General features: G+C 41.7%; 1 protein-coding gene across 4 annotated transcripts in view; it reads right to left on the reverse strand.

Annotated features, from left to right (window-relative positions):
• rnf220a (ring finger protein 220a) overlaps positions 1–4929 on the reverse strand; it is a 265577-nt gene extending 260648 nt beyond the window's left edge. For 2 of the 4 annotated variants that reach the window (XM_041803399.1, XM_041803397.1), the window contains exon 1: positions 4700–4929. The gene's annotated coding sequence lies outside the window, so the exon portion shown is untranslated. The remainder of the gene's footprint in view (positions 1–4699) is intronic. The other 2 variants (XM_041803396.1, XM_041803395.1) reach the window with 1 other exon arrangement.
• Positions 4930–9850: the final 4921 nt, after the last annotated feature.

A 9850-nucleotide genomic window follows, 5' to 3' on the forward strand; every position in this document is an offset into this window, starting at 1 on the left:
ACAAGAGTCCAAAGTATTCTTTTGTGTTGTAACTTGAGCTCAAGTGATGCTTTAAAAATACTTCATAATGCATTTTTAATATTCCAAAACGTTGCCTTTCTCACGGTGACGCACAGCATGAAAGTGCGACCACCAGCACCAGCTAGACAAACCACACGCAGATCTGCATGAGCACCGCAGTCAAGTACATTCACTCAGCCCACCAGTTTACTATCAGTCATGTCATGGGGGAGAGGAGTGGGTAAAGAAGAAGGAAGGGTGTGATGTCATTACGCATAATATGCCCAAAATTAAAGCTGCATCTTTGGATGAAACAACACAAATACGCAATGAACATCTTAATTAGCTGAGTCAAAGAAGAGGGGCTCTTGACCTCCTCCAATAAGAGTGGCAATAATTCGGTTGTATTATAACTTGAGTCCTGCAGTATTTGCTTTAAAATACTTCAAAATATTTTCTGATATCCAAAAACGTCTTTTCTCCCTGCATGAGTGCAGACATGGGTGCATGAATCATTTTTCATCTCTAAAACCTTCACTATGAGGCTCCATATAACCATGATAACCCTCTCTTAATGAACTGTCTAATCTGAGTGACGTCTGCTCTGTACTCAACCACAGTGACGCACGGCACTTAGACAAACCAGACACAGAAGTACATGAACACAGAAGTTACTATCAGTGTCATGGGGAGAGAAGAAGAGGGGAAGAAGGGATGCAAAGACGCGCGTCATGACGCATTAATATATCCCAAATTTAAAGAGTTGCTTCTTTGGATGAAAAAACAGTTAAAGAGTCGAAAATAACAGATTTTATAATTGTTCAGGGATAAAATAAAACGCTGATGAAGGATGGAGCAGATCTTAGGAGGTGAAAAGCTTTGTGCAGCAAAAGTGGCCTCCGCTTTTGTGTCTTAGATTCCTGATGACTCCTTTCCTCCTGCCTGTAAATAAAACTTAAAAAAAAACGCTCCTTCTTTTAAATCTCTTCTATAATTCGATAAATGTGATTTTGAAGCTGCTCACAAGCTACTTAGTAATTATTAATGTCCTGATTAAAGCGATGCTTAACTAGTTTTGGGATAATTAAGCGGTTGGAAGGATTTTTTTTGTTCATTTCTCCGGATCCAAATTAAAATAAACTTCTCCCCCCGCGGCCATCGATCCAGCCCAGAGGTGTGAAATGGACATTAATTTTCGTTCACTTGTCGCTGCGCAAAGGAGGGCAGCACGAGAGATCAATGGTGAGCAATAACAGCTGACTGCTGAGAGAGGAGGAAGAGGACGGGGGAGGATGAGGAGGAAGAGAATCGAAAACGCTGACAAATAAATCATCTTTTGCTACTTTTCCTACAACCTCGACACTTTTTTTTTCCTCCTTTTGCGCGTGCAGACTATTCCTGTGGGACGGAAGAGGCCTAAATGAATAAGTGAGAAAAATAAACAGAGGAGGGCTACTTTAGGAGATGGAATTAAAAAGTCCAGGCAGTGGTGGCAAATGTGGCTGAGGAAAAAATATGCAGAATTTATCGGAGGTTAATGTGGACGCATGCGTCATGATGTTTCATTAAAACAGTATTAATATTTTTGGCTGAAATAATCCTCATGTTGGTGGTTAAATGTGGTCTGAGGCAGAGGTTCTAGTGTGGCTAAATTATCCATTAAGGACACGAAAATTTTAAAATTAAACCAAACTAAAAATAAGACCAAAAAAATCCTCTCTACATGCAGTTAAATACAGATTAATACGATGCTTCTGCTGTGCGTAAAAGTGGCGCGTAACTTTCAATATCCCCGAACTCGGCGGCCTATAAATCACTGAGCTCTGAAGCGGAAAATGATGAAATGATACAGAAAGTGACACGAGGTGCATCACTGTGATGAGGGGTCATAAAAGAGTACACAAAAACATGTTTTATTAAGCAGAAAGTCTCGTGGCTGTTACGGAAAATAAAACTTTAATTGTTGGAAAAAAAAAGGCCTTTGAGGTCAAAAAGAAGGATTTTAGAGCGTTTGCATGCATTTTTAAATACTGCAGTGACTCCAAAAATATAAAATAATAAATCACAGACTCTCATTTACATAATTAGACAGATAATAACTCAACTACAATGAGTATAAAGGATTGTGTTTTACAGGAAAAATCCCTCTCATTGCGCGTAATTGAAACATGTATTTTCATGTGTTTTATTCATCCTTAATATTAATAATTAGAACTAATAGTATCATTTAAGTGGAAGAATTAATCACCTTCAATTAAATACAGAGGTAAGGACTGATAACGTGGCCTAAAGTGATGACATAACAGAAAATGAAAGAGGAAAATTAAGAGTGCTCCTTTTCCCCTCATGCGTAAATCTTGGTATCTGATAAATCCAAACTTTATATTTTTAAAACGACTAAAGATCTCAGTGAATCTATTGCATGCTGCTATTTAAATGTGTTCAAACGTTTCCCTGAAACGTCCTTTTCTCCACGTGTTCCACTCTAAACAGATAATTATTGCTTTCTGATGTGAGTGTTTGAAAATGAAAGAGCTCGGCTGATCGTTAAAAGTCAGGGCTGGTTGATCTTACAATCAATAAAATCAATTCAACTGATTCATCACGCGCCGCTCACTGGATGTGGATGTGCAGTTTGTGATTTTTTTTTTTTTTTTTTTTAAGAGGAACTATAATTCAATCTTCACCCCGAGCTGAGCTCAATGACCCGCCGCGCGCGCACCTTTGCTCCAAAAGTGTGCTTTTACGCGCTGTTTGTCGCTGGCACTGAGAAGACTTTTAACCTGGAAATAACCACTGATGTGTTTTTGCTATTTTTCCCTCCACACCGCTGATTTTATTATTCCTCCTTCTGGGTGTTGCGGCTTTTGTTGCTGCGACGCGCGTGCTCGGGCGCGTGCGTACTGGCTCACTTGTTTGCTCCAGAGACCCTCTTTTTAATAAAAAAAATGGTGTGTGTTTGATTAAAACGAGGCGGGGGCACAAATAGTGACAATGGCGTGAGAAGAAATAAAATAAATATTTTTAGAGTTCATAAAAACATGAAAAGGTCGATTTTATTGGTGGTTTAAGTGTCTGTGACTTTCACTTTGAATAGAAATGAAAACATGAGCTATCTCTCTCTACGCTTTGGAAAAAAAAAGAAGACAAAAAAAACACTCAAACTTAGCTGTGGGATTTTTGCCTTAAAATAAAACATCTCAACCCTGAATTCTATGCAGTGTAATCAGGCTGTGTTTGTCCCTGCTGGCGCTCGGTAAAATGCCCAAAACACAAGTGAAAGTGAGGTGGAACCGACGCTCCAGCAGCGGGACCTCGCACTCCAAGGGAAGCCGACTTTGGCTCACTCTGCTCGGCCTGGAAGCAGGAGGGGGCCCCCGGGGACCTCCTCTGGCTCTGCGCTGCTTATTTAGGGGGTGGATGTAAATTATAGTGGCTCCCTAGTTAACAGGTGTTTCCCAACTGTGTGCATGAGTGTGTGTGCGCGCGTGCACGCGCATGCTAAGCAGCGAGGCGCCTTCTTTTTAAATTCAAGCCGTCTGTTTCTCTTTGAGAGAAACTGAGAATAATTTGTTGCGCATTCAAGAGGACTTGATTCACTCGGGCTTCTTGGTGGAGGCCTTTGAGGAGAACATGTCTGTTTGGATCTTATTTTAACCCTTACACTGTTTATTTTCATTTCCTTTTTAAGTTTTGATTTTAAAGATCACATTTAGATGCGTAAAACTGGAAGTTTAAATCAAAAGTTTAAATCATGACGATCAGAAATTTCATTATAACATAATTTTTTTCAACGAGCCTTTAATTATTCCAGTCTATTTGGAATACTAATTAACGATCGGTATATTTCACGCATAATTAGACCAAACTTAAAGGGCCATTACGGCAGTTTAAGCCGCATGTCTTGCTCCTTAAAGCGCGTCAGCTCTCCAAAGCATCACTAACTTTCTATTTTACTCTCTTATAAATTCAGCAGGCATTTTACTCAGCTGTCTGAAGAGGTGAAACTCATTTTTAAATACAAGTGTACACAGTGGGCCTTCTAGTGATACTCATCATGCTGGATCCGCCGGGGAGTGAAGGGGAAAGATCGCTTGAGCCTCACAGAAGTGTAAAAATAAATGCGAGAGGTTGATGTTTTTCTCCTTGTTTTAATTCATTGAAACAAAAAAAGCTTAGAGCTAATTATGAAAATTAAAAGTCAGGTCACTAAAAAGAAAGAAATGATCGATATGAAAGTTGACGCACTGCTTGGAGTGAGAGGGACACTTGAAGTGTACATGTATGGATGGTAATGTATGCGTAATGGCACTGACACGCGCACTATCCTGAGACAAGTGTTTTCTAGAGGACACTTTCTTGTTTGGGACCCTCGTGCGTGCATGCGCGTGAACACACACATACTCAGAGAGACACAAACAGAGATATAAACGCGCACGCATTCGCGCGCACATGCGTAAAAGTCAGTGTCCAAGCGGGGACAGTCCGTGGCGTGACTTTTTTTTCCCATTAAAAACATTTCTTTTACGCGTGGAAGCGCCGCCGCACACAGCGAGCAGAGCGCACAATCTCCGAGAAAGTTACTGCAGCCACACCAATCCGCTCCAAACACTGAGAGACGCGGATCAACGCGAAAAAGGACGCAAAAACACAAAGCTTCAAACCCAACAACAATAAAAGACAGGCTGTTGTTACTCACCTCGCCGCGGCAGAATCCGCTTCTTCTCCAGACAACTCCTCGGCTTCCGGCTTCTTTTATTTTTTTTATCCTCACAACAAACGGAAAAGTTTTTTTCTGCGGAGTGTGAATGTGAGCAGCACTGTCCCCTCTGGCTCCTGCGCAGCGGCAGCGGAGATAACGGGAGGCGCTTTGTGGAAGAAAAGTAGTTAACACCTTCCTGTTAGGTTAGCAAAGCGCAGCCAGAGAGGAGGACAGAGAGAGAGCGAGGGGAAGAGAGAGAGAGAGAGTGAGAGAGAGGCTGACTTTCCACAAACACAGAGTAAAGTGGGTATCAACAGCCCCTCCGCTCAAACACCGAGAGGGACGATCAGTGAGAGGAAGAGCAGAGAGGAGTGGAGCCGCTGAGAAGGAGCGCACGATCGCAGACACGGTGGCAGGCTGTGGTGGTGGGGGTGGGTGAGGGGGGGTCTCACAGTGCTCTACAGCGACGTGTGTGAGGCTGAGCGGAGAGTGTGGGGGAGGATGAGGGGGAGGGAGGGGGGAGGGAGGGGTGTCCAGAGCGCTGCGAGGTGCAGTGCTGCCGCGCAGCGCTCAGCTCTCTCATTGACTGACAGACAGACGCAGACACACAACCTCAGTCCGCTTTCTTGGTTTAGAAGCAGCTTTAATTTCATGTTTTTTGTTCTCTCAGATATGTGGATTAAAACATTTTGTCTCTCTGGACGTTAACTCGGTCATAATTTCTCCTTTTCCTGATTTGAATCCCTCAGAGAGGCAGATAAAGTTCAGCACAATCTTTTCAAAGATCAAATCCATAAAACTGATAGCCAGTGAGTTTTTGGAGAAAATCCCAGATTTATGCAACTTTTATCTCATTTAACTCTTTATTTGAGGCACCTGCCTGCAGACATCCTGACAACCAAAACACACATGCATGCAAACTCACACATCTGTAACAGCTGGCTTCTATTGCCCTGCAGGATCCACCGCATTCAGCCGGAGCTTTTAGAGGAGGGATGATAGCCAGAGATGAAGTTTTTAAAAGAGGCAAAGAGACTGATGTAGACGGAGATCAAGCAAGCTTTGCCATAAGTGTGACATTTGTTCAGTCAATTATAAGATTAACTGTTTAATGGCACACAAGCTGGGAACACAGAAAAAAAATATCAAACTGTAAAAGACAACAGCAAAGTAACTTGAAATCAGACATTTAAAAGACAGACTTCTTGGTTTCAAATACCCGATTCTTCACAAACGCAGCAGTCCATAAATCTGACCTCTAAAAATCTGTTCACTTCTAAATAGACTGAGCTGAGTGGTTCACACTGCTGACTGTGGTACTGGAGATTAGGGGGTTGAATGCTTGGACTAAAAGTAAAGACTAAAATGTGAGGACTTTTTAATGGACTAAAACTAGACTAAAATGTTTTGAGTTTTCATCATCTAAAACTGGACTAAAACTAAAAAGGGTAGAAATGACTAAAATGTGACTAAAACTAAAATGCATTTCATTTAAAGACTAAAACTAAAATTAGAAATAGCTGCCAAAATTAACACTGGACACAAGAAGCTTCCAGAGTGGGACCACTGTCCTGGATGTATGTCTCTCTGGACAAAAGTGTCCGCTAAATGACGCTGTCACATTGTAAAACTTGTGAAAAGAAGCTCAGGAGTGCAGCTTTCACAGAGAGGTACCTGTCTGCAGACATCAGCTATCCATAAACCCATGTGCCCATCAGTGGTCATTTTGGCAGCTATTTTTAATTTTAGTCTTTAGATGAAGTCTTTTAGTTTTAGTCTTGTTTTAGTCCATCAAAGTCCTCATATTTTAGTCTTTGCTTTTAGTCCAAGCATTTATTTTCTTGCCTTAATCTGGTACCAGATCATGGTAGTGTGTTCTCTGCACCCTGCTAAACCTGGGGTCCCTGCTCTCTACAGCTGAGAGGCAGGATTGATATAGATGTATTGTTTTTTGACAGATTTACCCACAGTGGAAAAACATCACAGATTTTGAATGTCAGATGAAAACTACATTACATTTTAGTCTAGTTTTAGTCATCCTGATGAAAACTAAACTTAGTTTTTGTTAGTTTTAGGGTGCTTTCACATTAGGGGCCTGGTCCCGGATCTGAGTGCCCTTGAGCCCAAAGTCTGGTTTGTTTTGGAAGTGTGAATGCAAATGAACCGCACCCGGGCCCACTTGGGAAGGTGGTCTCGGGCGCGATTCAAGTGGATGAGATGCGAACCTAACCACGCTCGGATACGTGAAAGAACGCCATATCAGCTTTAGGATGTCATCATAAAAACTAAAATAATTTCAACAGAGCAGCAGTTTGTTCGCATTTTCTCTCAATATAGGGCGGAAATCATCGGAATCCAGTCAATAAACAGTCTGTTGTGACTCACCTTACAGATGAACACAAGTTGGAGTCAGTGAGATGAGACGCAAAGGCAATAAAAGTCTCCTGTCGCCTCAAAAACCGCTGTATCTGCGCAGCGCGAGCCCATTTAATCCTCTGAGCTGTAGTAGATGTGCAGATACAAAGAGCAAAGTTGCTGGCATCTTAAAAAGTGATTTTAAATCATCCATGGCTGCAGGATGGACTATTGCCAGGTCAAAACAAAAACAATCTTCACTCAGGTCATGACCTCATTGGCTGCCATGGTGGCTTCTTCTTTCTCCTTCTTTGCAGGGTTGTAAACCAGCTACGTGCATACCGCCACCTGCTGCTTCAGACCGAGTAAATACACAAGTGGGCACAGTTCACTGTTGCTTGTGTGAAAGCATGCCAGCGGGGGAAGAAGGAGGAATCGCGCTGCGGTGCAGTTCGAAACAAGTAGGCCCAATGTGAAAGCACCCATAGTCATCACAGATCTGTTTTTGTTAGTCTTTGTCTCGTGTTTGTCATGGAAGAAAAGGCAGTCAGCGAACATTTTTAGTCATAGTTTTAGTCGATACAATTAACACTGATGCCCATAGACATCTGTAATCTTTCTTTATTATTTTAAATCTGTAATCTACAGCCACAGTAAACCTGCCTAATGGCGATTGTACAAGAGGCGATGCAGGGTTGTTTGATTACTCATTCAATGTCGCAGTGAGGGCGTTGAGCTCTGCACTCATCAGTAGCTTGAGTTATTTTTCTAATGGAGGTGTCTTTCCATTAAAAACGAAACTCCATGAGGTTAGAGTACTACACAGTAAACAAACATGGAATGTCTTGGATGGATTTCACTTTTGTATAGAAAACCTAGAAAACCAACCAATCCCGGCTTGTGATTCCAGCGGACGGCAGGATTTTTGAGAATCCAAGACAGTGGCATTTTAAAAATGTGAAACAGTGAAACAGGAACAGCGCAGCATCACCTCCCCCTCTCCAGACTTACCTCGCCCCCGTTTGGGCGAAAACAAGTAGATTGTGAAACAGCGGTTGCAAAGTGATTAAACGCTACAGCGTTGCATTCTGAGCATCAAATAACTAAAAAGCCATGATTTCCCTCGTGTTTTTTAAATCTTAAATTGGCGATGGAAAGTAAAAGAAGAGCTCCATGTCTTTAAGAGGATTATAATAGTAACATGACTGACCTTTGCTGTGTTTCTAATGACTTTAAGCTAGAGATCGCTCTGTAACAACAGGAGCTCTAGTCTGCTTGCCTAAAAACAAATTTTTCTCACATTCACTTGTGTATTAAAGATGTTTTAAAAGCCGAGAATCAACTCATTTAACAAGGTTGAAATACATAAAGTGAGAATCTTAACAGACACCCGTATCAACCTAAAGCTCTGTTTGTTTTCTTACTCTAAGATGCCAATCATTTCTCTGAGATGTCACATTTTTCATTCATAGCCCACTAACTAATGGATTTGGACTTTCAATAACCGGTAAAGTGTACAGTTTTTATATTTTAAGTTTATAAATCCCTAATGACCCAAATTTTCCCAGGCAGGACAGCATGGTTTCAGCAAAGTACCCGGATGGGTTGAAGCTATACACCTTATATCAGGGGTGTCCAAACTATGGCCCGGGGGCCAAATGCAGCCCGCAGTCCATGTTTGATTGGCCCACTCTACTGTACTTTTTTGTTCCAGCACTAGGCAGTGCTGCCATGTTGATTCTGTAAACAAACATTTTGACAAGAGATCTTGATTAACAATGTCCTGATGGATTATTGCAAAAAATAGCAGCACCAATAGCATTTCAGGGGAAGACCCAGAGGTAGCCAGGGCCAAATAGGGCCCCCTTAAATCTGAGTGGCTCCCCAAAATCCTGAAAGTGACTCTCTATTTGCCTTATCAGGCATTAACAAGCCATTTAGATGTATTCAATCGCTACGCATGTTTTAACTCACACTGGATTAGTCTTACTTAAATATCCTCAAGGTGAGGACTATGAAAGTGGCCCCACTATTCTTATATGTTTCCGTCTGTCTTTTTACACTGAGGGCCCTCAGTGTAAAAGTTTGGACTCCTCTGCCTTATATAGTAGGAAACAGGCATGTGTTTATGATTGTCCAAGTGTCCTTGCTTTTATGGATGTCTGATGCTCGCAGCCAGGCTCTCAGTTTACCCATCAAAGCTGAGACCAGAATGGAGGTCCAGGTGCTCTTGCATTATTTTAACCAGCAAACCTAAAGGAGGCTGTAGCATGTTTGAAAGATGCTGTTTGACGACCATTAGTTAATAAAAGAGGAAGAAAGTGCTACCGTCTCAGGACACAAGCAGCAACCTCCACTGTTGAAAAATGAAGCCAATGTGGAAGTGTAAAAAAACTGCAGTTCTTTAAGTGTCCACTAGAGGCTGGCTCAAGCACTGTGAGACACATACACACCTCATGCTCCACAGCAGAAATACACACTCACAACCTGGTTGAAAGCAAGAGTTTGGCTGGAAATGTTCATGTATTTGAAGGCACATACTGTTCAAGGGTAAATTGTTTAAATAACTGTTCCATTTTGGTTTTAAAAGGATTTATGTGGGTCAACACACCAGTAGCAGAATCGATTTCCAGACTTGGCATGGTTTGGTACATCTCTTACCCACTTTCTACAGATCTCTGTCCCAATAAATGCAAAAAGCTCCAAAAATAATCTTAAAAAGAATGATATGAGTTGTGCATAATTAGAGGCATGGCTAATATGAATACAAGACAGAGCTGTTTATTAGGACGC

Source organism: Cheilinus undulatus, linkage group 13 (assembly GCF_018320785.1).
Source record: "Cheilinus undulatus linkage group 13, ASM1832078v1, whole genome shotgun sequence".
Classification (NCBI taxonomy): domain Eukaryota; kingdom Metazoa; phylum Chordata; class Actinopteri; order Labriformes; family Labridae; genus Cheilinus; species Cheilinus undulatus.